Source organism: Lepeophtheirus salmonis, chromosome 5 (genome assembly GCF_016086655.4).
Source record: "Lepeophtheirus salmonis chromosome 5, UVic_Lsal_1.4, whole genome shotgun sequence".
Taxonomy (NCBI): domain Eukaryota; kingdom Metazoa; phylum Arthropoda; class Copepoda; order Siphonostomatoida; family Caligidae; genus Lepeophtheirus; species Lepeophtheirus salmonis.
Window position 1 is genome coordinate 5,173,174 of NC_052135.2, and position 20,930 is coordinate 5,194,103.

At 32.4% G+C, this 20,930-nt stretch overlaps 1 long non-coding RNA gene across 1 annotated transcript in view; it reads left to right on the plus strand.

Annotated features, from left to right (window-relative positions):
* Positions 1–20,930, plus strand: part of LOC139905298 (uncharacterized) — a 295,920-nt gene that overhangs the window by 43,269 nt on the left and 231,721 nt on the right. The window lies entirely within an intron of this gene.

Here is a 20,930-nt window from a genome sequence, read left to right on the forward strand (position 1 = left end):
TTTTATTAAATGACGTTCTGAGACTCAACTGCGCGAGAAAAAAAAACTTAGGAATCAAGTGTATTTACTATTTATATTTCTACATACCCTGTTTAATTTATTAAAATAAATGTTTCAATAACAAAATATGCTACATGTGAAGGATATCTTTAGTCTAAAAATGATTGCATATATATATTTGTAAAGAAGCAAAGCAGACGTTAATAAATGGTTCGTTAACAACTTATCAGCAATACGAGGGTAACAAAGTGAAATATGCGTACATTCTAATATCTCAATAAATATGCTTAAGCTAGTTTGAATTTAAAAATATAACTCCCAGATTTAACTATTCTTGCGATACCTGGTAGTCCATTGAAATCTGAACACTTAATAATTCAATAATAAATGAAGGTTGATCAATTGAAATTAATTCATATTTCGATATATTAAAGCACGAACAATTTCTTACAAAACAAACAATCCTGAGCTTGAACGTGATAAACGATTTTTCATTTGTGCGATCAAAGCAGTTGGGCGTCTCCAGCAAGTCTACAACTTTGGGAGAGGAAGAAGGGCTCAGTCAAAAAGGCTAAACTGGACACGGAGGAGCTAAAGTAAACAGCCCAGGCCAATCCCTTCAAGTCAATGAGGGTCCATGCAAGAGATCTCGGGAGTTTCACACCACTGTCCAAGGAGCTATCAAATAAGCTGATGGAAAGAGCTTTTTGAGGGTGTAGAGGCCACTTCTGACACCAACAATGAAAGAACCCCGTCTCATCCGTTGCAAGACTATTTTGAGCTTTTGGCCACCCTACAGCTCTGATGCTAGTCCCTGCGGTGTCCGTCATCCAAACACTGAGGTTATCGAGCCACTGTCAGTTAGTAAAGGGACGCCTTGACAAAGGACTACATCTGCAACGATTGCAACGACTTTTACCACCGCCTGGACGCCATCATTGTCGCTAAAGGCTGCTACATTAACGAGAAAGCTCAGACACACATTTATTTGGTGTATTAATTTTGTTGAAATTATATTGCCAATTAATAAATTAAATCTTATTGAAGTTTAGAATACAAAATGTTTAGATTTTAGGTGACCACTCGGTAGAAAGTTTTCACTGACTTCATAAATTGCATCATAATTAAAGGCAACACCATTTTGGGGGTTCTTAATTGATTTTTTTACTACATAAAAGGTCAAATTTTCAAAAAAGATGATGAAACTTCATCAAATGTCATTAAGAATAAAAAAGATCTACATTGAATACGACTTGATGCTAATGTTTAACAGTAATATTTGAATTAATCCAAATTAATATGTAATGAAAGTCTTTTTTTCACAAAATCTCTAAAAATGTCTACCATTGTACAATTATCATTTTTTTTTTTCGATCCATTAGGGACAAGAAAAATAGTATAATTCGAGAAAATTATCACATGTTTCCATTATGACTGTTAATTGTATTTTTCTCTAATTATTCTACTTTCTCGTCTCTAATTGATTTAAAAAAAAAAATTATAGAAATCTAGACATTTTCGGGAATTTTTTGTTTAAAAAAAACTCAATCATGCATTGAATACTACTCGATGTCAATATTACACACTGATACTTGAATTAAATCCAAGTAATATGTCATAAAAATCAATGAAACCCCTTTTTTGTCATTAATATTACGAAAACGAGTCAACTATTGAATGTCAAAATGGGACCAACAAATGAAAGGACTGAAATCATACCGTCTATCAAAAAAGTATCCCTTTATTTCCTAGATTAATTATATATCCGATCCTTAATATGTATTAAAAATATGTTATTACAATTTTTATTAATTTCCATATTGTAGATGCAAATGAACTATTATAATGGAAAGAATAATCATTTTTCTCTAATTATTCAGGGATTACTAGAGAGATGGAGAGCACATTTTTTTCTAATTTCTTTTTAATACACTATTACACATTCCCATAATATATATATACACCGTTAAAAGTTCAACAATGCCCCTAAATAAAATTATGTCCAAATCATATTCCCACTTCAATAATTTGAAAAATTTATGTTGTAGTAACATACAAAAAGTTAAGATTTACGATATAAATAGTTTTTGAATTCTAAGAATGATTAAATTCGTTATGATACCCAGACACCTGAATCAATATGAATAAATACCACAATACATCATGTAATTTTAATTTTATATATTACATAGAAACCCATACAAAATACAAAAATTACAACAATCCAATTACTTTTTTAATTTTTTCCCCTAATTCATTATTTTTTGGCTGTCTTCGTTTTTTCAAACGAAGCTGACTATTCATATTTTTAATATAATCTTTTTAAAATAAATAAAATAATTTAGAAGCAACAAAATTTAAATAAGTTAAAAATTCCTGGTCATCCGCACTCTTGCTGTGGGGAGTCCATGTCAATGGTCTTGACGCATTAGCATTTTTTTTAGACAAGATATAAATAAATTTTTAAGATTGCTATAAGAAAAAATACAATTTTTTATAATATCAAAAACAAATATAAATTTCAGTAGATTGTAAATATAAAATACAGTCAGAAACATAAAATCAATCTGACTCACATGTCCACTCCTATTCAGTTCATTAAAAAAAGAATTAATAATTTGATTGCTATAATTTTCATCGATTAAAATAGTAAGATGATTAGATGAGCTAAACATATCCCAACAACGTTTATTTACTCCTAAATAGGTTTTGCAGGAGTCATTGCTATTTCCATAATGTTTCAAAGCCTCTATAGTAGAATCATGAAAGAACTTCAATGATAAACAGACTTTTGTTTGTTGAATAGGTTGAGGAAATAAGACTTGGTGAGAGAATTGATGTACATATTTGATTCCTAGGCCCATTTCTTTCGGTAAATTTCGACAAAATGTTGATAAACAGCTTCTAAGGTTTTCAAAAGATGGAAAAACCTAAGGCTTCCTATTTATAAGGTTATTGTAGAAATTTTTTTAAATATATATATCAAATAATAGGAATATATTTTCTTTTGAGATGAATAATCAATTTTCAATATGCAGTGGGATAGAACCATTTTCTAATTCGTTCTTTAAACAATTCATGGTTGATCGAATGTCCATCAGTCAGGACGGTGACTGGTCTTAATTTGACGTCAGTAACAAGTTTAAGAACTTTGAAGAACCATTTCTTCATGACTTTTGAATCAATTCTCGATAGAGGAACCATTGCAACTACGTCGTTATACCTTCGTAGGACACTTAAACAAAAACACAAGATTGTTTTTGTTTATCCATTATCATCATATCCGTAGAGCTTTTCACCCGAGAATTCAACTTTTTAAGCAGGCTAGACAGAATATGGAGACATTTCCGTCCTTAGTATAAAATAATCTCAACTCAAATAATCAGATGATGAGTTATATATTCCTGCTTCCAGTGCTAAAATACTGGTGAATCTTTTGATGTGTTTTTCTGAAGGCAAAACAATTAAGCCAGACAAAATTATTTGTTGATATAAAGTAGGACTTGTTGTTTACCAAAACACAGACACTCCTAGAATTAGTGGAGAATATTTCCTGTCATATGGAGTTTTTGAATGAAGGAATAGCTGCTCTTGTATAAATTCAAGATGATTACTTTTTTCCTTGAAGTTATCGAGGGCATCAGAATATCCTATAAAATAAAGGGTTGTTCCATTCCTTTCTTATAACTACTCAAATAGGATAAAATATTGTTCACATTCTGATCCTCAGGTTCAAGTTCATAAGCAAGAGATCTTCTCTTGATTTGTAACCAAGACCGCAGGAATACTTTTTGCAATATCTTAACTGTAAAAATTGATAGTAAATAGTAATATTTATCATGAATAATACTTTAAAGATGTGTACTTGGAGTTTTAAGAACATTAGACTCCACAACCAAGTAATCACTTGTGAAGTCTGACTCAATCATCAAAAATAAAATTATGATTGCAAATATTCAATGATACTTCCTACATAGTAAATTCTAGTAAAAACCTCAGGAATCTACTAACATAGTAAGAAAAAAACCCCGAAATGCCGTCTTCCTCAATAATGATGCAATTTATGACGTCGGTGAGAATGCTGTATAGATCAAACGTCAAAATACTACACACCCCAATCTTCATTATTTCTAAGTTATAAGGTAATAAGAGAAAGTAACATGTAGTAAAAATCCCTTATAAAGACTGGATTTGTGCATTTTAATTTTTTTGGTCGATTAGGGACGAGAAAAGGAGGATAATTAAAGAAAAATATTCCTTCCTTTGTCATAGTTAAATTTTATCAACAGCACATAAATTAGATTGTATGATGATATTATAGCTTATTTTTAATATATTTTAGGGTCAAATGGATAATAAAAAGGTGTTGTTGATAAAATTTGATCATCACCAAAAAATTAACAGAAAAAGGCCCAAAATCATCTGATAATCAGTCCAATAAGTCAATCACACTAGCTGCTATTAATTTCTTACTTAAGTACTCCCCAGACTATCATTTTCATATTTTTTCTCTAAAACATTTAAAATGCATTGCATATATGTATATATATATATATTATAATATTAAGTTATGTAAAAAGTTATGAGCGTTTTTTAAGGTTAAGCGCACACTTTAACAAAAGTGTATCTACAATTTTTGTGTTTGGTGAAGACAGTTGTGTATTATAGCGTTCTAAAATGAAAGTAAAAATTGAAAAAATGCAATACATTCTTCAGTATCACTACGAATAAGATGAAACGGCAGAGCAGGCAGCCAAAAAAATTTATTCTGTTAATGTTAATGTCTTGGAATGTCTGCTAGCCAAAACCCACATTTTAATGTTGTTGAATTTCAAAAGCTTCAATATGAAATGATACATAAGAATACAATCCTTATTTTTCATTTGGGAAGTAAAAGAAATTGTAACCCAAAGAAATACGCCGTATTTGGCTGGACTTTTTTTCAGATTGCTTAAAAGATCCTTTTGCACCCAAAAAGTTGGGTTAAAATATAATGTTTCCATTAATTTTGCGACCACAACTGCTGAGGTGTGAGCTGATGCATTGTCGTGACGGAAACGAACTTTTTCTTGGGCCAATCGTGGGTGTTTTTCTTGCAGTTTGGTTTTCAAAGGGTCCAATAACAAAGAATAATATGCACCTGTAATAGTTCATATCCATATTGTGTTATCATATTGATCAGTGTCACTTGTGACCAAATAGCTCCTCCCAAAATATTGAAACTACTTATAAACTGTTATAATCGAAGGTGCAAAGTCCCCATAAATGTTTATTAAGTTTCTTTTTAGTCTCCTGAGGGGTTGGGCTTTCATAAAGTAATATTTAATCAGCACAAGAAGTTCATTTTCCTGTATTTTTGACAATCAGTCAACTCCCTTGATTCAAATGAATGCCAAACAGGAAGAAATAGACCGATCTGGCTGAAAGTTGGTATGTGTTTTTCCAAGAGATGTTACTAAGTAAATATAAACTCAATATCTACCAGTAGCGCCATATCTCAGAATGTCAACGGACTTTTCAAACGACCGTCATACGTCGGTAGAAGGTTTTAATGAAGGTTTTGTGTTCTACGGATTAAATAACAGTAATAAACACCAGTTACACCAGTGGAACAAAAATAATGTTTGCATAGCGTCATTAACGTATCATTATTACTTAACTGAATAGGGATAATTAAAAGTATAACCTAGGCATGTATTAGCTAACAAAATAAGACAAGTATATTTACTGACTATTAATATTTATCTATAAAATTACTCCATTGTTTTTATTAATAAAAAACTGCTTAATGGTTTAATTAAATTACTTTGTGCATAGTTCATATTCATGTCTGTAAATATTAATGGAAATAATTACCGCAATACTTAATTAGTTAATTATGTACCTGTGTAGACATAATAAATGATAGTACGCAACTTATTTAACGACGATTTATGCGATAAAATGTTTCTTAATGAAGTGATACTATCACGTACACACAATCCCAGCTAGTACCTCTTGACCAGTCGGAATATATTTGTAAATCATACAAGAATACAAGAGAGTAATCTAATATCTTTTACCTGTCCGAAATAGGTATACTTCATGGCGAAAGTCCGTTTACGAACTATGATGAACTTAGCTTAATTTTGTCGATCTCTATCAAAATCATCTCCATCCGCTATATCGTCAATTATATATAAAAATTATTTTGCGAGTACTTCCTTAAAATGCACCTCTCAATACACGTCACTACTAAAGAAAAAGTCGAATTTTTTAAGACATCTCTTGGAGGCTGCACCTCAGCTATCAGTAAAAGTAGTGATCATTTAAAAACGGCAATTGATTTATGCAGGGAATCACCTTCATCAAGATAATTTGAAATTGTCGAACAACCTGTCCACCGATTAAAAGAAGCTCGTAATAAAGCTTACGAAAATTACATAAAATCTTTCCAGACGAAAGTGAGTCTTTAGAAGATAAATCACTCTCAATGTCATCGAAGATCAATTGTCTCTAAGTGAAGCAGATAAAGTAATCAAGCAAGGTAAAGAAAAACTAATATCATCTGCTTCAAATTACTCACGCATACTTTCTGTAACTCTTTTCAAATTGAACAAAATAAACTTTCTTAGTATCCACAGAGCCTGACAATTACTATAAGCATGAACTACAGAGTTAAATAGCTTACAACAGTCTTTACAGGGAGAAGTGAAATAAATGTATCACGAGGATATTTAAAATTGTGTAGTAAATTTCTTATCATCGACTTTACTAGGAAGGGATTTTAAAATTCGACTTCGCCAAGACTCCGGATAGCACAAGGGCATCTAAAAACATGTTGCATAATTTCTTCACCTTATTCACATCTGCCGTTAGATGTTCCATTTTCAAGTGCCAGGGCATTGGCAATCCATAAGAACACAAATACCTTTTCAGAAGAAATAAAACCGACCGCAATTGAAAATAGAACCATCAGTTATGTCCTGGATAGTTATGATACTATTTGAGAGCTTCAATCTCCAAATTTACTGGATCCAATAATATTTTTCCTGCAATTATTACTAATTATATCCCCTGTCGAACTGTAGTCATAAGTAAGCTGACCATTTCAAATTGCCCTCTGTACCACATCCCATATTGGGGAAAATGTGATTTAATAAACCATTTATAGAGATCATAACCCACTTATAGACAGGTGAGCTAGAGACAACTGTTCTCCACTTTTTGTAAGGTTTTGATGAAAGATTAATTAGAATTTTTTAATAAATTTTTTAAAGAATCGATTCCAAGAGAACGAGTCCTCCCCCTAACTGATTTCTAGGTCTACTTAGACCAGAAATATAAAGTTTATCGAAAAAGTAAGACAAATATTTATTTTTTCCATTTATATCTTTATCGGCAACTATAGGTAGGGATGTTGCTTTATATAAAACAAGCGGAACAATACGGTTATTATTAAGATGAATTTGATTTTGTAAGTTTAAGTTCCTCCATTTTCTAACCTTATTAACATATGATCCCTTAAATTTTTAGACTCAATAAAATTAATCCCAAATCCGCAATATTTACAGGTAAAGATTAAAACTAATTCATCAATGGCCTTAACGAACAGTAAAGGAGCTGAGGGACAACCTTGCCGGCAGCTACGTTCTAGAAATATAAGAGCACTCCCTTTTCCCTCCAGCGTAATAGTAGATGAGGATACGTTGAGAAGGAGGGCTCTAATTGGATTGTAGAGACGCTTTGGTAAAAAAACGCATAACCGGCCTAAGAATATGATCATGAAGAAAAGAACCGAACACTTTCCTAAAATCCCCGGCCACTAAAGTCCTATTGTTTCCCTCCTATTCACTGAGCCGTACACTATATATTTCTTGAAACATCAGATATTTTTCTACACTTAAGAAAACCCTTTTGATTGTTCCATTTGTTTAGCAATAATACCTGAAAGAATTCAATATGATTCATTACGGATTCTTATTAGTCACAATGACTTGGGTATTTCCATTATATTTCAACATAAGCATTCAACCCATGGTTGAATTATGTGAAAAGGGCATGTATACAGTTAAACTAACCTTTCCAAAAGAATAATTTTAAAATCTGCCAACCAGTTAGCAAGATATGGCCTTTTTTAAATCTTAAACACTAGGTGGGACTCACGCATTCAAAAACTTTAATCACTGATTTTAGAGGTCATACTTATCACAGAAGTATTATTTTGGTATCAAATTGATTTTCCATGTTTTTATGTTTCGAGAGGTATATCTTTGGGACCCAATTGGAGGATGAAGGACAGCACAAATTTTTTAAAACAAATATTTTTGATTTCTTCAAGAGTTCCATATTCCACTAAAAAATATTATTTATATTAGTTACTTCCTTGAACTTTTATTCAAACATCCAAATTTAATGTTATTATTGGGTGTATTTCAACAAATGCAATGTAAAAAATAGATTGTCATTAAATTTGGACAGCTGTCTTTTGAAGGAAACTGAAAATGAAGGGAATTAAAAAAATGGTGCCCTCTATGTGTAAAGTCCGGGACTTTTCAGACTATATGATATATTAATAAATTAAGGGTTGTCTGTTTTTTACGAGGGTTGCTTGAAAAGTCCGTGCAAATCCCTAGAGATGGCACTACTGGCATCTAGCGAGGTTATGCTTAGGTATTAGTATCTTGGAAGAACACACATCAACTTTTCAGCCAGATCGGTCTATTTCTTTCTGGCTAAAAGTTGGTATGTTTAAATAAAGGTTAAAAATATGATATTTTTCAAAAAAAAAAATGAAATATGTTGTTTTTTAAACCAAAATCCAAAAATATGATTTGAAATATGTACATTTTGTTGGATCGGTTTTAAAAAGTATGTAGGAAGGTGCTTATTGGTCTTTCATGGTAACTTACAACAGTTGAAATGAAGTAGTTTACTAACAACGTCACAGGATGTATATAGTTAGAACGTACAATACTCAAGTATTTACGTTCTACCTATAATTCCTTATTTTCTTCGTTTTTATAATCTTCAATCTTGGCCAGAACTGAAGAAATTAAAATGATATCTAGGATTGTAGGAAGGAAAAGCAACTATTGGGTCTCCTTAAGACCGTTAAATGGTAAAAAAGATCGAATCAATAAAAGGGGGGGGGGACTGATTAGGAAATCAGTCCTAAGACCAATCCAACACTAAAAAAATGTGACCACATGATTCTTAGAACTATGTAATACAAGACTTTAAATGTGTATTAACATTATGAAACAAAAACAAAACCTGCTTAACTTATAAAAACTAGTTTTATTGCCTTGTAAAAAAGAAAGTTTTGTTGCTACATTTGGTACCTTTGCTGTAATATCAATTTGAATGTTGTCATTTAGTTTAATGATAATTTTTTTGTTGGGATTATGAATATAATTTGGTTCATATTTTTATTTTGGTAGTAACAAAGACCTTTTTGTTACAATTTTTTCAAAAAGTTACAATCAATGTTTGCTCGGGAGTTATAATTATAAGTCTTTGTTTGGCTCGGAGTAAAATTGAGAATCGATATTGCAGTGATTCCTGACTCTATTTCAATGCTATTTACAGAGTGGGATTTGTGTTTATTTCCCTCTTCTTGCGACTTCTTGCAGCTGATCTAATAAAACGTCATGACAGCTATGCTGATACCCACAACATTCTTAAAGTTATCAGTATGATCAAGTTCATTTTTTGTTTATTATATTTTTACAAACCGTCAGGATATATATATTAATAGTAAAGTGAATCCAGTTATTTTTTTGGGTGGCCCGTTTTTGTTTTTGTTTTTTTGAAATTGGTTATCCAAAAAACCATTTTTCCCCCTTAGAAGTTCTGATTACTATTTAATTCCTGAGTTATGAACATCCTTTCCTCAATAGATTCAAATCCTGATTTGTTAATGCCCATAAAATAAAAATAAAATTGTTTTCACAAGTCAGTTAGAGAAATCTGGGAACTGAAAAGCTATTAATTATTTTTTTTTGTTTCTTTCTTTCTTTTTTTAATATTTTATCCTTTGCATATGAGTCTGCTGCTAAGTGTAGCAAACCAATTTGACAAAACAAAACAAATACAAACAGGGATATGGTCCAACGTTTCAGACTATCTGACAGTGTACAAGGTGGTCCTGGAGACGCCCAACCACTTGGAGTGTGCGAATGGAAATTCGTCGATCACGTTCAAGTGTCATTTTCTCGACTTGTACGTAAGCTAGGGATATCAGGTTTGCTTTTTTTGTAACTAGTTGCTTATGCTTTAATAGATCGAAATGTGAATTAATTTCAATCACTCAACCTTAATTAATTATTGAAGTAGTAAGTATTCAGATTTCAATGGAGCACCCGGTATATTTATTGACCTCAATTATAATTAATGATATTTATACATTAATTCTAATTTAAATGAAAATGTTACAAATTAATTAATTAGTTGTTTTTTTTTTGTAATCATATTCCTACGCTTATTGTATATGAATGAATATGTAATTACAAAAGTATAAGTACATGTAAGCTATCATATATCCGAAAATAGACTGAAAATAATTAATGAATTGTCTTTTTATTTTTATGTGGAATATATTTTCGCTTTATTATAATCATACATATCATTAGCCACAAAGAAGAAAATCATCAATCTTTTTTGTCAAATAAGATACTAGCCAAAAAAAAAAATATGTAAATAGAGATTAATTCTAAACTGTATACTCGTGGAGGTTTCATTCTCAGTTATTAAGAATAAAACTCAATAAAGTAATCTATCTATACAGACTGAGATCCCAAAACTTTAATTACGATTTATCCCGTTATTTTTAATTACGAGGCTTCATTACGTAATCAAACGAAAGCTGAAACAAAAAAAAAAACATATTTTCTTTTTATTCCGTGTCTTTAAGTGTACAAATGTAGTGGCAACAACAAAAAATGCAATGTGTATGCGATCTCCACCGCAGTGGTGTCCGTGTCGTGAAGGTTGCAGAGCACGTTAGCTTCTCTAGCCGGAGTGGCAGTAACATCATGAAAATCATTTCAATCACATACAACTAAGAAGAACCAAAACATTTGCACTAACAATATGGCGGACTTCTATCCTGCCTCCATGTGGCCTTCCACACATTGCCCCCATGGATTTTGAAGTTTGGGGTGTCATGGATAAAAGTATTTACCAAACCTCTTATTCAAATTTGAGTTATCTCTGAGCTGCCATCAAAACAGCGTGGAACACCAAAATACAGCCTTCATTTTCATATATCACCGATATGTTTGTAGAATGGATGTAAACTTGATGAAATAACATTTTAAGATGCTCTGTATAGTAATAAAAAGTTTGGAAGAAGAATCATTTTTTTGTTTTGTTATTATTATAAGAACCATATATAAACATAAGCCACTCACAAGAACCATTAAAAATAAAAACCACTTGCCTTTCTTTAAAATCGTCTTACTTTTAAAAATGGCATATAATGTTGTTATTTTAAGCCTTTTTTGATAGTAGTTTTGAAGGGAAAAGAAAACATCAACGAATGTATTGGTTTTAAGAAATAGATATATTGTCCATATAATAATGGTATAGTCCCAGAAGGTTTGATGTTGTTCAAGATTATTCTGAGTTAGGGCATATTCAAGGAGTTGACTTTGAAACCATATAATGGTGATCCCCTGATTAATAAAGAATTCAGAGTAAAAAAATAAAATAAAAACAGAGTGGGAGACCCAGAACTTGCAGTTGCATTTAATTACTATTTGATCTCTGGTATTGTTCACTGTTTGCAACAACATTTTATTTCGTAACTTAACAACAGCTGAAACAAAAATAAACAAATTTTGTTGGATCCCATGTCTCTTATTGTAAAAAAAAGTTGGGCTATCAACAAAAAAAAAGGCAACGCTTCCAGGATCTCCTCCCCACCTGTGTCAGTCCTGTGTAGCTGCAGAGATTGTTGTCATCTACATACAGACTGCTTATAATTGAAATGTAAATTCTGGGCCTGGCTCCATGTGACCCTCCTATAGACCTGACTTCAACCCCCTAGACTTAACAGTTCGGGGTGAGTTGGAGAAAAGTTTTTACAAGACCTCTCATCCAAATTTGCAGTATGGTATGCTATGGACACGGCCTTCATCATCAGTAGCTGTTTATTAGTCGACAGCGTGTGTAGAATATTATTGCTTGTGAAGGAGGGCACATATAATAAAATAGTATATAGCTAAATCAAATAAGTCTATAGCTAAGGGGAAAGGACATGTTCGTCATTCTTTTCTCCTTTCAATCCGAATGGAGGTGAGAGATTGGTGGGCTATTTATGTGCGTAGTGTGTTTTATACATAAAGGAGGGAGTTCCCCTTTGCATGATATATTAAATAAAATTGCACACACTGTAATTTCGTCGTTCTTTTATGATTCAATTATTTATATGATAATTTGGTAAATCATTGCTCTGTTTTGGCTGCAAAAGTGGGCTACCTCCTACCAAAAGATCTGTTCTACATGTAGACGATGAATGTAAACCTTTATTACATCGTTTTCCCCAGAATAAACTAACAAGAGATGTCTACATAAAAACTGATGCACTAAAAAGATTAGACATCAACCACATATTCCAGGGTTTGCTCTCTTCATTTTAGATAGGACGATTTCATTAATAAGAGATCAGATAAAAAGATCTGCCGTTCCATATGTTTGGGGGATTAAAAAAAAAAGATTTTAAAAGAAGAAGCTATTCCCTCAATCTTTCCACCCTATTCCCAAAACTATCAATTAAGTATTCTTTAGCCACGAGCTACCAGTTATTCTTCAGCAGAATCAAGGCATTCGAGGGAATCAGATTTGTTACATGATCAGATTGTGGAATTTGAAGACTCTAATAAACTTAAATATTATGACGACTTCTTTGAAAAAATTTCTAGTACTATAATTCCATCTTGCTTCTTTCATTATAAGAATAAGACAAATTATTCATTTTTATTCATTTGGTATAATGAACTGAAAGGACATATCATAAAATTAAGCTTGGTTATAGATCGGTAACTAAAATTTAGTACATATCTTAAGCACAAGAAGCTTCCAATTTCAAAATTTAATCATATAGTAAAAAAGAATAAAGTTGATAGAATTGATTGCATCCAAAATCTATTGTTTCATTTTAAAGTATTTCTTAATGGGGATGAAGACTCACTGGATATTATTTCAAAAATTGAATTTATGTGTAATGATGAAGCATATGCACCTAATGACAAATACAAGTTTCCCTTGGAGCAACTGAAGTTTCCTATAAATGGTGATGGATATAAATTTTTGCTCCATACTTAATGACAGCTGCTTCTCTATGGATGACCGCCAGTCCAGCTCTCTATCGTTTGATTCAGGAGAGTGGTGATCTTTTCTACCATCAGTCAGGTACTAAAATTATTTATTTATGAATAATATGTATCATTTAACTATTTCTAATCATTTTTTCAGATACTTGAGGAGGTTTTTATCTAGTTTAACTGTGGAAGAACGGTTTCCAGAAAATAAAAAAGTATATTTAAAGATGAGAATTAAGCATCTATGTTCTAAAGATCGAATCATAAATCTCATATTTGATTAAATGTATAGTTCTCGTCGCTGTGAGTATTCAAATGGAAAGTTTTTCGGAAATGAGGATCAAGGAAACACTCCAGAAACAATCCTTTGCTTCATGGTTACTGAGTACCTTCTAGTTATTGCGATATAATTTGCACGGTTCCTCTCATAAAAATATCTTCATCTATTATGAACAAGTGGATATGGATTTGTTTTAAAATCTAACTGAACTTGGATTTTTTATTGTAACATCAATTTGTGATGGACATGCGACGAATAGAAATTTCGTGGAAGAGCTTGGATAAAATAAGGAAAATAGCTTTGTTAGTAACAAATTTGTCAAAAAATACTCCCTTTTATAAAATATGTTCCATTTTTGACACAATTCACTTATTCAAGGTAATTTACACTAACTTTCTCAACAAAAAGTAATTAAAATGCCCAGATTTTGATGGAAAAATAGTTTGTGCTAGTTTGAATTATGTAATTTAGTTATACAAGGAAGAAATGCCATCTTCATTTCGTTATACTCATCAACTCATTCATAAATTTATCACCCCTAAACCAATCGAAAGATGTAACGTGAATTTAGCTGTCAAGTTTGTTAGCGAATCAACAGAAGCTGAATTTAGCTATTACTGTGCAGAAGAAAATAACCCCAAATGGATTTATGCTGCAAATTTTATTAGCAGCATACATTCCTTCTTTAATACGATTAATGCAAAATTTTGCTATGCATCTTGGAATACTCGTGATAATTCAAGAAAAGCTGTATATAGGAATGACCTTAGTCAATTACAATTTCTGTTAAGTCTTTTGGATTCGGAAGTTGTTTACATTTATTAACTTTTCACTATGGCATTATCGTAATAGTCAATATATTAGTGGAACACTAAATGTTATTTGGTTGTTTTTTTTTTTTTTTTCATTCTTCAGATCCCTGAATGGAATCAATATGAAAAAAATGAAAAGCTCACAAAGATGACTGGAACTGCAATGGCTCACACTATTAAAGGACTGATTAACCTTAGTCATTTTTTATTTGATGTTAGTGACCTGGATTATATATTACTCGGTAAGATAAACTCAGATCCTAATGAGAGAAGGTTTGGATTGTACAGACAGCTAAATGGTGCCAACATCAATGTTTCCCTTCATCAATTCTTCGAGTCGAAAAAAACCGGTTAAGATCTCTCATAAGATTTAACAATATAGAAGTAAAAGAAATAAAACTAATATAAAACAAAGTGAAGGATATAAATAACATTACTTAAATCATTAAAAGAGAATCGTCACTCCTATTGTAATGCCTCTCTTTGTGAGAAGATGATGATTTCTTAAATTTTTATTATTTAGAAGAAATGAAGAACATTATTTAGTACTGTGCAGGGAATATTTCTCGTTCACTTTTATTGAGGAAGAAGTGCTTCAATTGCAAAAATATTTTAAAACAAGATAAGGTTGTTGAACTCCCTGAAGAAATATATAATTCCATTTTTTTACAGATTGAAAAGAGAGGGAGGACTGATTTATACATCAGATCTTGTATTTTTGACTATTCTTGCTTCTGTAAAATTAAAAAAGATATATTTCTGGAAGTAGCTACTAAAGCATTATTTTGTTCTCCTCAAAATCCACGGGATATATTCATAGGGTGTTTCTCTAATAAGATTGAAGAATCTGATGGGTTACATACAGGGTATCCACGATAAATTGGAACTATGTTAAAATTCAACCTGCTTGATAAAAAATGGAATTTGGAGTGTATTCGTTAATATGAAAAAGTTAGACATGATATTAAACAATAAATTTATGCAACATGTCCTCCCTCAGCAGCCACCATCTTCTACATTCTGCCCCTAAAGGATTTGCATGCCCTGATGACTTCTGCAGAATCGACAGCATTCCACTCCCTCGTAATGGAGCCATTCAGGGCCGCAATGCTCTTGTGACTGACCTTGCACACCTCCCTCTCCAACTTACCCTACCAGTAGTAATCACACGGATTGAGGTCAGGTGAGTTGGAGGGCCAGGTGTTGCGATCCCAGAAAGTGATGTCATGGGAGTTGAAGAGGTTAGTGGTCCTCATGGCGATGTGTGCGGTCGCTGAGTCTTGTTGGAATATGAACTCCCTCCAAGCGGCCTTATCCTTCATCCAGGGGATCACGAACTCCTCCATGACTTCGCAGTACCTTATCGCGTTAACCCTTTCCTTGGGATTGAAGAAGAAAGGAGGCATCACCTCACCGGTGCCGCAGATGACACCCAGGGTCATCACAGAGTCCGGGAACTTTGTGGTGAAGACCGCAGGGACCTCTTGTCTCTCCTTGGCAAGACACCTGTCATTCTGGACGTTGCAGCTTCTGTCGACAGTCCATTTCTTCTCGTCGGAGAAGAAGATGATTCTTCCTCCATAGTTCTTCAGGCCATTGAGGAGACGCTTACCGTTGGTGAGCCTGGTGGCCTTCATGAATGCTGTGAGGATGTGTTGTTTGTCCATTCGGTATGACCTGTACCCGAGGTCCTCATTCACAGCCTTGGAGACCAGCTGCTTGCTCACTCCACAGTTCTTGGCCAACCTGGACAAGGAAGTCCCCGGCGAAGCCTTGATGGACTTCCGAGGGCCTTCAAGGAAGTGGGGAGTGCGGATTCAGTAACTTCTCATGTTGTGGGCCTTACGGCAGACCTTCCCCTCAACTTCCCAGGCATTGAAAACCCGGTACACCGTGGTCTTGGGGTATTTAAGAAGCTTGTAGATAGCAGAGGGATTGTGTCCCGCGCGAACCAATTCGAGGATGGCGTCTCTCCTTGCTTGTTCCATGATGACTATTGTTTGTTGTCAAAACAATTGCGGTGGAAGCTATTATGTATTGTTCAATCAACCTTTTAGATTAGTATGATTTAACCCCGAATATCCACATTATGGATCTGGATGAAGTTTAAAGTAGTTCCAATTTATCGTGGACACCCTGTACTTTACTTTCCAAATTATGTAAAGAAGGTCATTCTTTTTTTTAAATTATTATAGAAATCGTGAAGAAAACTTTTATTTACATGGCCAAAAACTTTGTACCTTCTCTGAATGACAATGTACAGGAGAAAAGGAAATAAGGAGCAGAAAACGATTCTACTGGCAAAAGGGGAATAACAAAAAACTTTTGAATAGAGTCTTGTATTTTAAAATATTTAATTTTTATTGTTAAAATTTATAATCAATAGATATATAAATATTTTAGTATATGTAGTTGTTTGATTGAGAGTTTCAGTTCCATTATAGTTATTTCGTACAACATAAATATAATGGTCTTACCTTCCATACTCAGGCTAGTTTCATTCATTAACATGCCTACTTAAGTCTTTAATAAAAATACACAGAGAAAAGAGGCAATACCGAGGTTTTTCTTTACTTAATACACAGAAATCCTTAGTAGACCAAAGCACATTTATTAGAACACTCCTTCATGTGAATATGTTGTAGTGGAATCTACTTTTTGCGAACTTAAGTTCATCAAACGATTTTGGGATTACTCTAAAGTTCTTATGGTATTTTGTCCGATTTGTATGTTATTCATAAGTCTCAGATTGGAAGATAATAATAATAATAATAAAGTAGACGAATAAGACAGCCCGAGTGGTATCCAACTTGACAAAAATACATGGAGACAATATCCATCACTTTACCTACAAAAAATATATTCCTTCACTATTATGTAGTCATACCATAAAGGACAAATACGGAATGAAATTTCTCCTCATTCACTTAATATGTATACAAAGATATATTCACACACGAATCCACATCTTGCCATGTACACAATACATCATCCATGCCATGGCTTATAGATCTGCAAACGGTTATAGCACATACTTTTTCAGAGTCCAATTCCACATGCTCCAAGTCTGATATGAGTCCAAGTCATGATAGAATAAGAATATAAGAATCAACAGCTGAACTTCTACTTCTCACTTCCATTGGTCTTGAGTAAAAAAGAATGTCCCTTCCTCTAACTATAGATTTCCTTCCCTAAATATAGTACTTAAATATATCAGAAATTGGCTTGGAATTGTTTGTTCTTGATTCCATTAAAATCGCGTGTTTCGTAATCAAGTCGAAGTAATGCAAGTTTTGGGCCCCCACTCTCTAATTGTAAATTACAAGTACTTTTGGATTAGCTGTCATGACGTTTCATTAGACTAGCATTATGTATTTGGCAGAAGAAGAAAATAAACACAAATCCCACTCCGTATCTAACAAAGATATACCTATGTAAGAAGGTTTTACACAGATATCGATTTTCAATTCTACTCTTAATTCCACAAGGACTTAAGATGGGTTCACAGAAGTCCTTACATACAATTATGGTCGAATTTATTTTACTTATTATAATTCTTATGTACTGGGTGGTCCATTGAAATCTGAACGCTTAATAATTCAATAATTGATGAAGATTGAGTGTTATAAATTAGTTCATATTTTGATATATTAAACCATCAATAATAAGTTACAAAACAAAACAATCCTGTTTCTCTAGCTAACGTATAAGTCGAGAAAATGACAGTTGAACTTGATCTAAGAATTTCTATTCGCCAACTCAAGGAAGTTTGGCTTCTTCAGAACCACCGTCTACGCCATCAGCAAGTCTGAAATGTTGGACAGAGTCTCTGTCAAAAAAGAAAACTCGACTCGGATGAGTTAAAGAAACAGGCCCAGCCAACCCCCTCAAGTCAATTAGGGACCATGCAAGAGATCTCAGGGTTTCATATGAGACTCTCAAGAGAGCATCAAAAAGTGGGTGGAAAGAGCCTTGTGAGGTTGGAGAGGTCACTTTTGATACCAGAAATTAAAGAAACTCCTCTCTTCTATTGCTAGACTCTTTTGAATGAATCTTTTGAGTTCCTTTGAACTCTTTTTTACACTTTTGGCCTCCTAAGCCCCTGGTGCCCCCCCCAATACAGCTTTTGGGTGCATGGTCTGGGGGAAGCCTGCAGTATCCACCATCCAAGCCCCTCAAAGCCTCTGTCAGCCAGCACTGGGACGCCACACAAAAGGATTATATCCACAGACCTAATTTCTGACTTTACATATACTTAATAATTGCAACTCCATCTGATCAATTAAAGGAACATAAAAAAAGAATAAAAATGTAACCAATACTCAATTTGGAGAAAAGTAATTCGATCCTGGTTTTGTGTTAACGGGATACACATGTGTACATAGAACTCTGATAAATATATATTACCTCGAAGAATTGAACCAAAATGTGAGGAATGTGTAGAATAACCTTTCCATGTTTGCTTTTCCAAGTTTTTGTATCTGAAAGACAGTGAATTTATTTTTTACTTTAGGAGCTATTCATTCCTATATGTATATAGATGAATATACTCGTTGAATGAGTAAATTAAAAGTAGGCATTATCTACTTGTTTAATCATCTCATAATTAAAGAGCCATACACACTGAGCTTTATTGGGCCAAGTATTCAATTCATATATTTTATTAATCCCCACTGAGATAATAGCATGAACGTTCTGAATAGAACTCACTAATTAAGAAGGTATATAACGAATCCATTACCTTTACTTTGATTATCGGAAGGCACATGTGTGTTTATGTAATAGACTTGAGAGAATACTCTTTACATAGTTATTAATTTGATTATTATTTCTTATCGTAGCTATTATTTAAGCACTGTTATTAAGTACCTATACATGTTACTGACCACCCATGAAAATAACGTTATCTGCAAGGTTGTGTGACAGTCTATAGCTCTTTGTTTAACCCTCCGTTTGTGAGCTGGGATACAACACATACCAATATTTATAAAAAAAACTTGTTCCATTAAATCTACACTTCATCCCAAATACTTTTCAGTGTGCTCCTGAAACATTAAATCAGACTATATGGAATTCTTTATTTATCTTGATAATGTCTAGCTTAGGAATTTTTGTATATTTAGCCCTTTTTTAAATAGAGTTTTAGTGAGTTTAACAAACTGTTTTGCTTAAAAGCTGTTCCTTTCTTCTTCTTTTTGATTTCTTGTATCCTTCTTTTTTCAATGTAAGGACTGAGGCCATAGAGATACAATACATAAACTCGTGATGTAAAGAAGTAGTTGACACCGTAAAAAAATAATTGACCAAACATTCGAATTGTAATAGCTAGGGATGTTAAAAAAATAAATGGCACTTCCCATATTTTTATTTTTTTTTAATGTTTATTGTAATAATAATATAACATTAATATCACAATTATATTAATTTAGAGATGCCAATAGGTTAATAAATTATTTTTTAGTACATTATTTTATGAAAAATATTAATAATTATCCCAATTTTTAAATTTTCATATAATTTCAAAATATTCATGATGGATATTATTCTAACTATAATTCAATTCAAGAATCAATAACACAAGGGAACAATTAGAAGGACAAATTCTGTACAAATGGATTGAATCCAATCTCAATTTTAATTTATCTTAAGCGTAAAATCTAAAACTGATGTTAGTTTTTCTCTCAGTCCCCTGAATTCTGAAATATCTTGGATTATAATCATTCGAGACAATTATAGCTCAGACAATCACGAAATCAAAAGTACGACTAATAAAACTTATGCAAAAGCATCTTTATAGGTTTTGTATCTTGTACTGCACTTGATATATTGTTTCCCTTTTATGGTAAAAAATGATGAAAAACAGAATTCTTCGTTAGATTATAAAATAATTTATTCATCATTTATAGTGATAAGGAATATCAAAGCTTATAATCAGAAAAATATTCAATCTTTAATTGTAAAAAAGATTCATTTAAAAATATGCATCTCCAAGGATATTTGTTCGATTTTGTATTTTGCCATTTGGATGGGGGAATAATAGAAAATATGCAACATTATCAAAATTTTATAATTTCAATTTCATGTCGTCATGCCCTGTAATAAATAATAATAAGTACTATCATAATATAATACCAGGCTTTGCACAAATATCAATAAAATATTAAATTGTCATTAATTATATTTGAAATATGAAAGTTCTCTACTTATTGCGAATAGATGTCTTCGTGGTTTTGATTCTGGTATCTCATTTCAAAGAAGGAGTTCACTCTACTCACTTATGACTTAAGGTAGTTTTCATCGAATGAATTTTCATCCCATCGTCCCTAGTGGAATTCGGAATCCAAATTCGAACATCTCTTGAAATGAGGATCAAGTTAGAAGCATCTTCCTTCCATTACCTCTATCTTCCTTTGGTCCTAACCCTTGGAGAATATATAAGTCCACTTCTTTCGGTGTTAATTATTGAAGAATGATCTTAGGCCTTAGCAACTGTCAAAATACAAGCACATATATGTCAAATTTGTCTCTCTTAGA